The sequence below is a fragment of the Martes martes genome, assembly GCF_963455335.1.
Source record: "Martes martes genome assembly, chromosome: 11".
In the NCBI taxonomy this organism is placed as follows: Eukaryota; Metazoa; Chordata; class Mammalia; order Carnivora; family Mustelidae; genus Martes; species Martes martes.
This window is the reverse complement of record NC_137899.1, coordinates 40,064,649-40,079,953: the sequence shown is the minus strand read 5'-3', so window position 1 is coordinate 40,079,953 and position 15,305 is coordinate 40,064,649.

The following is a 15,305-nucleotide window of genomic DNA, read 5'->3' as shown; positions in this document are numbered from 1 at the left end:
AATGAAGGATATAATTATACGAATAAATAGTTCTATCATCCCCAATAACCTCAATTGTGAGTTAGAACTTCCAATTGGAAATAAAAACAACAGCTACTACAAAGAAACGGACTAGATATAATAAACTAGATAAACAAATTTTGGAGAAATATTGCATTAAATTCTTGTAGAAAAACATATGATTACAGGTTCACAATCCCTTATCTGCAATTCCTAAGTCCAAAGATTTCAATTTCTTCAAGAGTTCATAGCAAATCTATCTAATGGTAGAATCTGACCGGAACAAAAATGAAGTTTATTTTATCTTTCTTAATCCCACTTGGTGTGATGCTTTTATATAAAACATTAACATTTTGCTACATGGCATTGCCCTTACCCTACTGAGTATGTTACATAATGTAAGTATTACATTTATGAAATCTGAAAATAATTGAATACCAAAATACATGTGGTCCCAAGAGTTTCCAATAACGTATTGTAGACTTATACTACTAGTTTTGTAAATGTTATGTTTAATTTTTATATGACATTTATACAATAAGCTTCTTTTTATTACCTAAATTTGGGGTTCCATGTGTGTTCCTAAAGCAAATTAACAGGTAAAAAAATGAGAGAAGATTGAAATAAACTGGTCTAACAGAATAACATACCTCCTAGTTCTATCCACTGAAAGGACTTAGAAGCAATAATACCCCACAAAACCAAGCACTCAAATTTTGGTTTCTAGGAGACAGGGCTTCAGAAAAGAAAGGATAGATGAGCCCAGAACCCAGAAAATAAGAAAAAGAATAATGGAGATTTATCAAAAGTATTCAGGAACCAGCTAGATGGGGCTTAGCTCACACTGGTCAAACATGGGACAATTACTAAATACAGTAATATAATCTATAGATAAAGTAAGATCCCTGAAACTATTTTGATATAAATGAATAAATGAGTAAATAAATGATTACCACTGAGGATAAACACTTTTTTCCCATAATGTTCTGGCCATCTTCTTCTTATTATTATTATGGTAAAAAAATAACATTAAATTTATCATTTTAACCATTTTTAAGTATGAATGTTGTGCAACAGATCTCTAGAAATTTTTCATCTTTCAATTGAACCCATTTATATACACTGTATATACCACTAAACACTGATTTATTCTCTCCCTTTCCCCAGCCCTTGGCAAACCTCTTTCCACATTTTGTTTCTATGATTTTGGCTATTTTAGCTAATTCCTATGATGGGAGTCATATAGTATCTGTTCTTCTATGACTGGCTTATTTCACTTAGCCTAATGTCTTTGAGTTCAACCATATTATCGCTTGTGACAGGATTTCCTTCCTTTTTGGTGGTATAATATTTAATTGTATGTTTATATTACATTTTCTTTATCCATTCATCTATTAATGGACATTTGGGTTGCTTCTACCTTTGGGCTATTAAAAGTAATGGAGCAGGGGCACCTGGGTGGCTCAGTTGTTGGGCGTCTGCCTTCGGCTCAGGTCATGATTCCAGGGCCCTGGGATCGAGCGAGCCCTGCATCGGGCTCCCTGCTCAGCAGAAAGCCTGCTTCTCCTTCTCCCACTCCCCATGCTTGTGCTCTCTCTCTCACTGTGTATGTCTCTGTCAAGTGAATAAATAAAATCTTAAAAAAAAAAAAAAGTAATGGAGCAATGAACATGTGCAAATATCTCTTTGAGATCCTGTTTTTATCACTATACCTTAGCATTGGCACGGGGAAAATAGTCCCTCTACTGTAAAGATACCTGGAAAACACGTCAACCAAATGATCAAAGCTACCATCACCAGTAATGGGACAAACTGATCTTGTGTGTCTCCTGATCTGATGTACCAATAAGAACCACCATTTCTGTGGTATTCCTGCCAAAAATGCATGCCCTGAACCTAAATCTTACTATATAAAACATAAGTATATACTACAAACTAACTGGCCTTACTCTTCAAAAGTATCGAGCTCATGGAGATACAGACAGAAACTGCACATTTAAGGAGACTAAAGTGACATTACAACTAATGCAACGTTTGATTTTGGACTGGAATTCTCAGCTCTTTTAGAAAATAAATTGTATACATAGATGAATGGATATATTGATAGACATGATAAAGTAAGTGTGGTAAAATATTAACATCTGGTAAATTTGATTATATGGGAATAGTGGTATTATATTTAAAAGTTTTTGCAAATCTGAAATTAATCTCAAAAAATTCTTAAAAATAACATGTTAACTAAAATATGAAGAATGGATAAAAAGGAAAGAAATTAATGCAGAGGAAAAAAAGAGCAACTGTTCAGGAATACAATGGGGAAGACGAAATGGCTAGAAGAGTTTGTCTTTGAGAAATATTTTGCACACAGAATTGATAGGATTTGCTGACAGATTGGAAATGTGGGGGAAAGGAGGAATTAAGATGACTTCCAGAGTTATGGTCTTAGTTCCTGGGTCTATTTTTGATCCATTTACTGAGTTTGAAAAGTCTGGGCAAAAAATATCTCAAAGATAAAGTCAAGAGTTTAGTTTTGAACTTTTTTTCTAGTTACAAAGGCCGTCTCATACTAGGGCAAAAGGCCGTCTCTTACTAGGGCAAAGAGCAGTGTAGATGTGCCATCTCAGGAATTTCCACTGCCATGTGCCAAATTTTTGTGTATATAAGTTTGTGCCAAGCCTCTAAAACATTTTATTGGCTACAACAGAGAATATCAGTAAAATGTTAACTAGTATGTATACTAATGCTTGGTAATGTCTATATCAGTGCAAAGTGTTCAAAGGTCTGCCATGGAATAAAGATAATGAAGTTCAGGGGTCTTGTTTCAGGTGAATGTGTAACACAGGGCTATCTTAGACAAACCTAAAGAGGAGCAAACACATCTCAAAAGTAAATAGAATTATGCCCTGATTTGTCGGTGGTGATAGCTCATCACTGAAAATGATTGGAAAATTGAAGTGAATAATTAAAATCGCTTCCTCTTTGCATTCAGAGATTTGAATGTTGACATCATGAGCTCCCAGACCAAGCCAAGAAATCAGGGTCACTGAAATAGAATTCTTTATTGATTGTCCATGGAATTCCCAGTGAGACATAGCAATGTACATTGACGCCACATCTTTTTTTTTTTTTTTTAAATATTTTATTTATTTATTTGACAGAGAGAGATCACAAGTAGGCAGAGAGGCAGGCAGAGAGAGAGGGAGGAAGCAGTCTCCCTGCTGAGCAGAGAGCCCGATGCGGGGCTCGATCCCAGGACCCTGGGATCATGACCTGAGCTGAATGCAGAGGCTTTAACCCACTGAGCCACCCATGCGCCCCTTGACGCCACATCTTGATAGATGATAATCATGGATTAGATACCTAAGGTCTCTGTTAGAAGAGCTCAGATCTATCATGTCCACACACTGCATCAGAGTGACTCACAAGCCTATTAAGTCTATTTTCTAAGAAATGCCAAGTGCCTAAAAATAAAAAATGGGATGGAAGGTTTATCTTTCAACTAGATAGATTTATGCTATGTAACTTGTTTATTGATATGTTATTTATCTGCTTCAACTGGGCTATGTAACACCTCCCCTGCCCAAATAATGGGGGGTTTGTTTTGTTTTGTTTTTAGTTTCCTATGGGTCAACTATTTAGACTGGATTTGATTAGAAGTATCTTCTAATCTCAGCTGGCTTTCCTCATTATGTCCAGCTAACTACTGGATCATCTTGGACGACCTCTTTTTGGATGATGGGAGAACTTGGTTTCCTCCAAGTTTATCTCATTTAATGAGGCTGGCACTGACATGTTCTCATAGCATGGCAGAAACACAGAAGAGTATAACTCAGTCATGCCAGAGATTAGCAGACACATGCATCTTCTTTCAGAATATTCTCTGTGACACATTTGCTGATATCCCATTAGCCAAAGCAGGTAAACTGGCTGAGTCCTAAATCAGAGTGGGAGAAAAATATAAGATAATGGGGCAGACTGTGACGGTGGGGTACCTACTATACAGGGCCACTAATGCAATTGATCTACTATAGTCTGCACATTGGTCTAATTATTTATGTTCTTTCCACACACAAAATACACTAGACTCTTTTCAAGACTCCAAATTCTCATTCAAACATGGCAACAGACTTAAAGTACTTTCTTGTGATTTACATCTTGTGATTTACATTGTGATTTCAGATGTTTCTCTTTCGATGTGGCTTCTTTTGATATGGAGACACATACTGAAACTGTAACTGGCCCCACTCCCACAACTCAACATAGAATGGTGACATGCAAATTTGATAGATACTTGTTTTTAAAAGAGGGAAGCATTGGAGACATAGTCATTGATTTGTTTTCAATTACTGTAAATTAGAAATATTATAAAAATAAAAATGATCACAAAATGGATCAAAGACCTGAACTGATATCTAAAATTATAAAACTCTTAGAAATACAGATAAAATGGACTTCATTAAAATGAGAGACTTCTGTGCATCAAAGGACACCATCGAGAAGATGAAAAGACAGTACACAGAATGGGAGAAAACATTAGCAAATTATATGCCATAAGGGATTAGTTTCCAAAATTGTAGAGAACACCTACAACTTAACAACAACAACAACAAAAACAAACAGCACAATTCAGAGTGGTCAAAGGACTCGAACAGACATTTCTCCAAAGAGATACAAATGGCCAGTAAGCGTATGAAAAGATGCAAATGCACCTTCAATATTTAAAAATATTTAATGTATTTTTATATTATAAAATATTTAATATCTTAATTATGTTAACTGACTGGAGAAGAAAAATGAGAGGATCATCTCCATGGAAGCTGAAAAGTCATTTGACAAAATTTTCAAGTCCAATTTTGACCCCCAAATACTCTAAATGAATATTTGATTGCTACTACCTTAATACAATATACCCAGTCTGCTTTGTGGAACACTACAGGCACTCTGACTAAATCAGGAATATCTTCTTTGAAGGCTCTTGACAAGACAACATAAAGACAATAAGAAACAAACCGGAATAAGATAATATAAAAGCATTAGAGGCAGAAAATAATAAAAGGAGGAGGCCCAATAATCAATATTTAAAGATGATATGATTGCATATCTGAAAAGAATCAACTGAACGAACTATTACAAATGAGTAATAAAAAATTCCCTGGGGTACCTGGGTGGCTTAGTGAGTTAAGCATCTGACTTCAGCTCAGGTCCTGGTATCATGGTCCTGGGAATAAGGCCCGGGGCTTCTTGCTCAGCAGGGAGCCTGCTTCTCCCTCTCCCTCTGCCTGCTGCTTACCCCCCATCCCACTTGTGCTCTCTCTCTCTCAAATAAGTAAATAAAGTCTTTTTACAAAATTCCTTAGAATAGAGAGGATGTAGATTAATATAGAGACATTTTCATATACAAACATTTACCAGGAGAAGCTACAGTGATAGAACGACCCCACTTAGAGCAGCCATCAAAAAGAGAAAACATCCAAGAATGAACTTAACTGCAAGAGAGCAAGTCTTATTGGAATAGAAACTTTAATGTGTCCCAACTGATGTAAAAGACAACTTATACAAATAGAAAGGCACATACTAGTTTTGGACCAAAACTATAACCGAAGGATATTGTTTATCCTGAATTACTTTATGAAGTGAATGTGATTCCAATATAGATACTAACAGGGTTTTTGGAAACAGACTAAGCTGATTTTAAATTTCATTTAGAAAAAAATAAAACAAGAATAGCTTAAAAATGTCTGATTAAAAAAAATAGCAAAAGGGTACTTTCACTAGACATAAAACCATATTATAACAGACTATGACATAATAGAACATACGATAAACCTCTATAATTAAAACTGTGTGAGGTTGCTGTATGAACAGCTATTGATCCAGAGTAAAAAAGTACATAAATTGTCCATTACAAATTTATAAATTTAGTATGTGTTACAGGGAGCATGTAATGTCGATGATGGAAAAGATGGACTCTTTAATAAATAGTATTAGCAAGAGGTAGTCCTCTGAAACAAAATTAAGTTGGATCCCTACCTCCCATCATAAGTTATGGAAAGAAACACAAGTGATTACCTTTATGATTCCGGAGTGAAGAAATCTGTAACTAGTCAAAAACTATTCAAAACCCAGAAGTCATAAATGAAAAGCTTGACAAAACCTCTCTCTGTGTAAAAAAAAAAAAAAAACCCAAAAAACAAAAACCAAAAACTTCCACAAAGCAAAAACACCATAAAAAAGAAAAGATAGACTGAGAACAAGTATTTGTATCTTGTACCGTAGACCCAGGGCTAATCTCCCAAACACATAAAGAATTCTTCAGAGTTGACAAGAAAAAGACCAACCATAGATAAATGGGCAGACAGTATAAGCAGAGTGTTCACAGAAATGGAAATATTAATTGCTTTTAAATATATGACCAGATGGAAGTTGATATGCCCTGAGGATGTGGGGCTGCTGGAAACAAGCACAAATGCATTGCTGGTCAGGGGTATAAACTGCTGGGGTCCCTAAGGATGGCAATTTTTCTGTAAATACCAAATTAAAAATGCATATACCCTCTGACCCAGTAACCCCATATTGGTGAACTTACATACATACTCCCATTGGTGGAAAATGACACGTAAATAGATATTATAGTATTATTTGTAATAGTAATTGGTTGGAACGAATTAAAAAGGGAATGTGAATCAACACAGGAGTCAGTGAGAGGGTGGTGGCTGGACAGCGGGGCCCCAAGGTCACATAACACTATGGTAACAAAGAATGGGAGACTATACATTGATGAGGAAATACCTCCAAGGACTATTATGAAGTGGAAAAAAAAGTACACAAACCTGAATCATATGGTGTATTTTATGTTAAGGAGAGCAAAGTAGGAATGTATATTCCTATTTCTTTATACTATATAAAGGAACTTCGTAAGAATACAGAAAAAGCTAATAAGTACAAGCCACGGGTAGCTGTCCCGAGAACTAGGTGGAGGAAAAGTAGAAGTTTTCACTCTCTGCCTTTAATATTTTTTGATTTTTTGAATCATCTATATTTATTTCCTATTCAAAAATAAACAGATAAAAAGATTTATAGTGAAGGCAGTTGACCTTGATAGAGGAAACTAGAGGACACGGGCTGGCGCCAGTATACATTCCTATTTCTGTTATCTCCACATATCTTCCCTGGTATTTTAAAGACGACCAGAATGCTGAGAGAGACGCTTGCCAATCCTCTGGTGTCTTCTTTCTGATCTCTCCTTATAACTCCATTGGTATTTTCAAGGCTAGCACCTTGCCAAAAAAGAAGTGTGCACATGCTTCATGCGAGAAGTGATGGACCATGGCAATTTTTGTTCCAATAATATGCTTGTTCTTTTTACATGACCCCGATCAGATAATATTAGAAGCCTGAGGAGAGAATTAAAGATAACCACTGGAATGGTAGATGCAGGGGATAAAAGGTTTAAATCAGTAGGAAAAAGAAAAACTGGATGACTGCAGCATGTTAGAAAAGAGAAAAATAAATCACAACAATAAAGAGTAATAAAATAAGATAAAATGGGATGGGAAGAGTAAGACTAAAAATAACAGTCAGAAAAAATGTGAAAATGTCAACCCCACTCTGACAATATCTGGACTGCAGCTGTTTTGTTTGATTTCAAGTACAAACTTAAACATGAGCTGACAGGGGAACTAGGGTGAGGGAAACATTTTCTCTGCATATTAAAAATCAGAACCATCAGAGTGCCACGCTGTGGGCAGTTATGACCTGGTAAGATGCTCCTCGGGAAAAAACTTGGAAATGGCTCTTAATCACAGACAGATGGACTACTGAGGACCCAAATTTCTGCTCCATATAGCACAGACTCAATAATTTTGTTCCGTAAAATGTTTAAGGAAGGCATAACCAAAAGCCCACGGCTCACATTAAAAAAAAAGAAGAAGAAAGAAAGAAAGAAAGAAAAGGAAAAACTTAATAAAGTTCCCATAGAGTAACCAGCTTTGAGCAGTGTTGCTTCCTGATGTACCCTCCAAGTTAAACTATTTATGTAAGGTAGTCCAAAGTAATGGAATGAAATGATGTACTATACGGAATCGTAAACCATAAACTAGTCATAAGCTGGAGAAAATCTTGTTTAAAAAAAAAAAAAACCTGTAAGACTTCTTTATATATAGATATTAAAAGTAGTTCTATTGGTTTTAAAATACTTTTTCCAATTTGCTATTTATTTATGGCATTTCTTTCGATCAAGAGAAATATTTCTTTTATATGAGTATTGGGATTGTATGCATTTTGCTTTCCTCTTTTATTTATATGTTTAAACTATCTCTGTATCAGAGATTAGTTAAAATCAAATTGTAGGGCACCTGGGTGGCTCGTTGAGTGACTGCCTTCTGCTCAGGTCATGATTCTGGAGATCCAGGATTGAGTTCCACATCAGACTCCCTGCTGAGCAGCTTCTCCTGCTGACCTCTCCTTCTCCGGCTGACCTCTCTCCTCTCATGCTCTCTTTCTCTCTCTCAAATAAATAAAACCTTTAAAAGGAATCAAATTTTATTTTCCTCTCCTTTCCTTGCTTATTTAAAATTCTATGTTCACCAAATTATGAATTCATATATGAATTCATATATACACACACACACACATACACACACACACATATACACATACATACATATGTATATAAATAACTCTATTCCCATTTTTTTCTTCTGGTCTCTTAGCACATGAATTTCATTGTAAATATCTGGGTTTCTTTATTATTATTATTATTATTATTATTGACTGCAAATACTTCCCTTCTCATTCTTTGCGCTGGGCGTGGAGGTAAGCTGCCCAGATCTCACTTCAGAAAAACCGACTGTGACATCCAGCACGCAAGAAACAAAAAGAGTCACCATTTTGGAAAGGGCAAATGCTCCTGATTAGCAAAAGGAGGTAGGGCTGCTTGTACACGATGACAGCTGTAAAGAATGTGCGTGGAACCGAGGTGATCCACGTAGGTTCTGCTTCCTACTCCCTTGTCCTCCTGGGACTGTGAATGAATACGTGCATCACCCTCAGTCTAATGAGCGTGATCACCAAGAGCTCAGCGACCCTTCCAGAAGGAGAGTCCGGATCACAATTCTAGGTAAGCAATCAAGAGCGGCAGAGCTAAGGGCAAGAGGGATGGAAATCGAAATTATGGTGGAGGAGGGAGATTGGACCATCGGTTGTGTCTAGAAGGCTCACAGCACAGACATGGACCGTAACTTGTCTTTTGCCCTGGTTAAGACTTATCTTCAGAAAGAGGCCCATGAAAATCATGGAGGACAAATTCCCTGAACATGTGTGGATGCATGCACAAGACCAGGGGTGAGTGGTGACTGGTGCAGAAGTGCCCTGTTCCCATCTCCCTGTAAGAGAAGCTGACCTGAGAGGGGAATAGACAGTCTGCAGATACAGCACTGTTGTATCTGCCTCACTGTTGACGTCAAGGTCTCAATCTCCCTGGGCTGCTCCCAGCCAGCAATGAGGGGGGCCAGGGTCCATTGACCAGGTTATTCCTCTCCCACGCTGGACTCCTCTGAATCTGTCATTTTGCTCAAGGGCATCTCAGCCTGCTGGAGACTTTGTCAGAGTTTCATGCAAGAAGAAGCCCCTCTGGCTCAAATTTCCATCCTTTCCTCTCTCCTTTTAGAGGTGTCCCCAGAGTCTCATGCTTTAAGGGCAACAGAGTCATCAAAATGACCAATACATTTTGAGCTTGAACATTTTTATGTAAAAAAACCAAAACTATAAGCAGTCAAAATAGAAGGCAAATGGCAACTGGGGGAAGGATTTGCAACATTTGAGAAGGAGGCTAATAAAAATATTGAAGGCCAAAGTGCCCTGATTTTAGGGATGAAGCACAAATTTGGCTCTAGCTTTTTATCAGCAAATGTGTAAAGCCAACTCACAGTGTCTGTAAGATAGTAGCAGATGAACTGTTCAGGAGAAGCACAAACATTCCAGTACTAGGGCCAGGATGAAATAACTCTTGAGAGTCCACATAAAGCGACCATTGTGTAACATAATCAACAACATTCTTACAGTTGACACAATGATGAATTTCATGTAACTGTTTTGTAGGGTGTCCTGCAAGGCTGACCAACAGCCTCAAACTAAAGAGAGATTCTAGGGTTACATAGGGAAAATGTTGTACAGGTGGTCTTTGCTAGACTTGCCTGACTTAGCTCTGGGGTACATTTTAAAGGATCTGAGGAGGTGACAAAGAGCAAATTCTTAATGTTCCTTTAAAAATACTGTGCTTCATACCCATAGCTAACAGATATTAGGTAGCTGGGAGTTCTCTGCTGTATATCCCATACATTAAGTTAGGCTGTTCTAGGGATCTAGGAAAAAAAGTGGTCTCAGAAGGACACTGAACTAGTATAGGAGCGACATCTTTTGAGGAAATTTAAATCTAATGATCAGGAGTTTCTGAAGGAATACTATAGAGTTTGGCCAAGATTCTCTTTAGGAAAGAAACAACATTGAATATGCACTCTCGTGCAGGCAGATGGGCCATTAGGGTCCAAATTTCTGCTCAATATAACCTAGTCTTAATTAATATTAGTCTGGAAAATGTGTAAAAAAGGCATAGCTAGACATAGCGGCCATTAAACCCACCCCCTGAATCCCAAAAAGCATCCATAGAAAGCCTAGCTTTGAGTACTGTGATTTCCTGATGTTCTTCCAAGCTAAATTATTTGAGTAATGTACGTCAAGGTAGCTGAATGAAGTGAACTTCTGTATAGAATTAATCAGGAACCAACTGGAACTTGGAAAATATTTTGGTTTTTCTAAATTTCAGAAGCTCTCTATATACTCAGGATATTACTTTTTTGTCAAATACTCATGTTCTAAAAATTTCCAGCCTGTATTTTTCCTATTTATGTCTTTTGGTATATTGGTTTTAAATTTTTATGTAATGGGATGAAGCGATTCTTGTTTTTATCCTTTGCTTTATTCTTTTTTTTTTTTTTTAAGATTTTATTTATTTATTTGACAGAGAAAGATCACAAGTAGGCAGAGAGGCAGGCAGAGGGGAGGGGGGAAGCAGGCTCCCTGCTGAGCAGAGAGCCCGACGCGGGGCTTGATCCCAGGACCTGAGATCATGACCTGAGCCAAAGGCAGCGGCTTAACCCACTGAGCTACCCAGGTGCCCCTTTGCTTTATTCTTAATGGGTCTTTTCTCATCTTGAGATATGCACTTACACTTTCTACTTATTTTATGTCTCTAAACCCATTTCTCATCTTAAATGTCTTCTGATATATAGAGTAAGAATGAGTGTACTCTTCCCATACCCATGGTTAAGCAATTGTCTTGGGGCTATTTAAAGGATATTTCTACCTTTCCCCAGAAAGTGAAATCAAACTATTACCTTACCCAAGTATCTCCTGAATTAAAAATCTGTTTCTGTGTTTGCTATTTTGTCCATTAATCTATATATTGTGGCATCTACTATACCACACTGATATAACTATAAACTTAATCATGTGTCTAAACATCAAATTGTCCAAGTTCTACCCTTCTCATTAGTCTATTTAAATTCTTTTCTTGGCTATTCTTGTCCATGTATTCCTTCTTTATAGGTTCCAAGTTAAACTTTGTAGTCTCTGAGAAAGAGCTCCAGCTCCATGTCCCCTGTGTGTGTGTGTGTGTGTGTGTGTGTGTGTTGAAAGTGCTGGGCCCCTCAAGACTTCAACTACATGTTTTCTGTCACAGGTGGAGATGAGATGGAAGGAGGTAAAGAAAAGGAGAGATGGCTTCTTAGTTCTAGTTTGCTCTTTCTAGACCAGAGCTGGCTGTCACTGCGCTTCTCCTGAATTACGCAAGAAAAACACATCTTGCCCCTCCAGACATTAACTATCTTCTGAAACCAACCTCATGTATTCTCACAGGGGAGGATCTAATCCTTTTATTAGCAGGACTTTGATCTGATGACTTGTCAAACAAAACAAAACAAAACAAAACCAAAAAACATAACTGGCTCGGTTATGAAAAAGCTATAGTCAAAAATGAAGTACTTACTGTGATGACAGACAGCGCTATGAAGAGGGCTAAGAATGAAAAACAAACAAACAAAACAAAACCCCACAAAACTGCCAGATACCGAACAGAACTTTGTTTTTACTGTATGATAAGCCTTTAATATGACAAACATTTATAAAATTGGAGATATTTTAAATTTGAAAATTTTTAAAAGGGAAAATAAATTTAATTAGGACATTTTTCTCTCTTGAGATAAGAATCTTGATACCATCTTTTTACTAATTGTAAATGTCAGGTTTTTCATTGTGATATTAAGCACAATTTTACCTTTGACTCCTTTAGAGACAAAGGATATGTGATTTCATTCAATTTTATAGTCTCCCAAATTCTTCATAATTGTTACTTCTGAACATGGATAAAATATCTGCATACTAGTATTTATATTCTAAGGCCACTATTCCTAAAGTCTATGCAGAGTTCAGGTATTCCAATTTTGTCATGTTATTAATTATAACTTGATTAATATTAATATTAGCCTATATCAAACTTTAAGATTTTTTTTTCAAGCAAATTGATCAGTAATGAATCTGACATAGGTATGGTTCTGAATCACTTGGTGACCTTAGAATTTTCTCTGAAAGTACACATAAATATAGCCAAGTAGGTGGTATTATTGATACCTGGACTCTCAACTACAATAGAAAATGTCACAAATGAACTTTTCATAAATTTTTCTGTAAGTTCTCTAATGTACCTTGATATACTGAGGAAGATGAGTTTTCCCAGTTATCCCATTTTCAAAAGCTTATTTCTTCTTGGCATGTGATTTCTGCTTATTTCTTTGGGCATGTAATTTTTGCTACATTCAGTAGATATGCTTTTAAAAGTTACCATCTGTTAAATGTTTTGATGAAAATTTTTCACTTAATATATATCCAAATTTCACAGCATTATTATTTTTAAATTTTTTATTTAAAATCAAGTCCTGTTGAAATGTCAGGCTCATTTAATTGATTAATCTTATTTTATTTATATTGGCACTCACATATACGTTTCTAAGTACTGGCAATGGGTTTTAGCTTAGTTTATTTCGTAATGAATTTTTAAGTTGTGTTCTTTGACACAGTTACATTTTGCCTATTAAACACAGAGGAATATTTTTGACTTTCACAAAAAGCACAATCTCTCTCTCTTTTTAAAATACATGGCCTTCTTACTTCCAATAGAGATATGAGTCCAAATAAATAATTCTCTACTACAAGAAAAATAATCACGGAAGTGCAATGGCAAAATGGTGGTTGACATATGGCCCCAGCACAAAGCAAGAAAATGAGGAAAGACAGGATGGACCCACAGTGAGTAAAAGACTATATGGTATGGCTGGGGCTCAGTTCTGCAGGTGGTTGCAAAGGAGGGCAGAAAGACCCCTACCCTGCTGCCGAGTCACTATTTACCTGGCTGCATGTGTGAGTTACATTTTTTTTAAAAATAACATTATGCAAATCAACATTCTAATAGTCAAAGACAGTATATCTTTAGCCTCTTGTCCAAATGGCTAAGGAAAAGTTTTTTTCCCAGCTGCCTCACCCTTGCATGACTGCCTACCTGCCTCAAGTGGGGTTAGCACTTGACACCATTTCTTGTGGAGGTCACGAATTCACCTAGCAAATAACTAATAGGCATTGTTCTAAGAATTGGGGATACCATGGTGAATAAAACGGAAAAAGCCCTGACCTCAGAAAAATCAGGTTCTCATGGGGAAGGATAGAAAATAAAAAAATAGGTAAGCAAAGGTATAAGTGGGTCATAACTATGGGGCAAAAAAAAGAAGCCATTACAGTATTCCAGGAAAGAGCTGGTGATCACATTGGAGGTGATGAAAAGTGGCTGAATTACTGAATTATGGATGTATTTTGAAAATGAAGCTGCCAAGATGTACTAAAAGTTATGATGTTAAGGTAAGAAAAAGAGGAGTTAAGAAGAAGAGGAGGAGTAAGAAAAGAGGAGTTAAAATTGTTTATCTGAACAAGTTGAAGGATGTAGCTACCATTTACCGAGAAGAGGAAGTTTGTGGTGTTTTTATGATCAGTATTGGGAAGCTTAGTTTTGGTTTTGACTTGTTATGTTTGATACGTGTTTTAGATATTCAAATGAAGATGTTAAGTAGGCAGTTGGATATTTGAGTCTAAATTGTAGAGAAAAGGTTTAGACTGATAATATAAATTTGGTAGTCCTCAGAATATAAGTAATAAAGACATGTGACTAGGTGGTATCTCTAAGAAGTGATTGTAGAGGTCTAAGATTTGAGTTTTGGAGAACTGCAATTTAGAAGTTGAGGGTGTGAAGAGGACCCAGGGAACAAGACTGGAGGAATGGCTACTGAGGGGGGGAGACAACAGGAGATGATGATGCCCTGGAAGCATAGAGAAGGTGGCTGGACAGGCAAGCAGGAAATCAACTGTGTCAAGTACTACTCATAGGTCAAGTAGGGTGAAGATTGAGAACTGATCATTGCATTTGGCAATATGGAGGTTCTCGTTGATCTTGACAAGAGCAGCTTGGGTCTGTAAGAGAAAATAAATGAGGCAGTTGCTCTGGGAACACAAGAAATAAAGAGGAGTTTTGTTTTTAAGATGGGAGAAATAAAGCCAGAATCGCTTGGCTGATGGTTAAGCCTCTATATGTCCACTTTGTGTCTAGCTCCTTATTAAACCCGTAAGAAATACCCTCTTGACCCTAGAGTTGTAAACTTACTGAAGATTAGTGCTAGAATCGTTTTTTTAAAAAAGTAAGATAATGAAAGTATTGTTTTCACAGAGATGGTGGAGTTCAAATTCTTAAATTCTTAATTCTTAAAATAAGTTGGATTTAGGTAGACGAAAAGAGTGGGAACAAAAGAAGATATGATATTTGGAAATAGTAAGACTGTCCTTGCTGGAATTCATATTAAGAAGAGATGGGGTGATAAACAGAGAGAGCTTTAACCAGTAGTTAATTCCAGCTTTGTTATTTTGGCAATGGAGAGCAAAAGAATTAAATAATCCATCTGCAGCAGCTTTAGAATTAAAAAATAAAGTCTTGTTAATAGTTTTCTTTTTAGTGACTTTATTATTAGAAAATTCTCTCAAATGTTTTCTCAATAAGGAGTAAAAGCTAATAAAACTAGCTGAATTTTAAAATATTGTAATAATTACTTTTAAGTATGAAGATTTTGCCCTCTAGAAGACAAAAATACCTCTAGGTAACCACAAATTTCTTTTTAAAATGTTCATCTATCCCATTTTTATGCTCTGGAATGGTA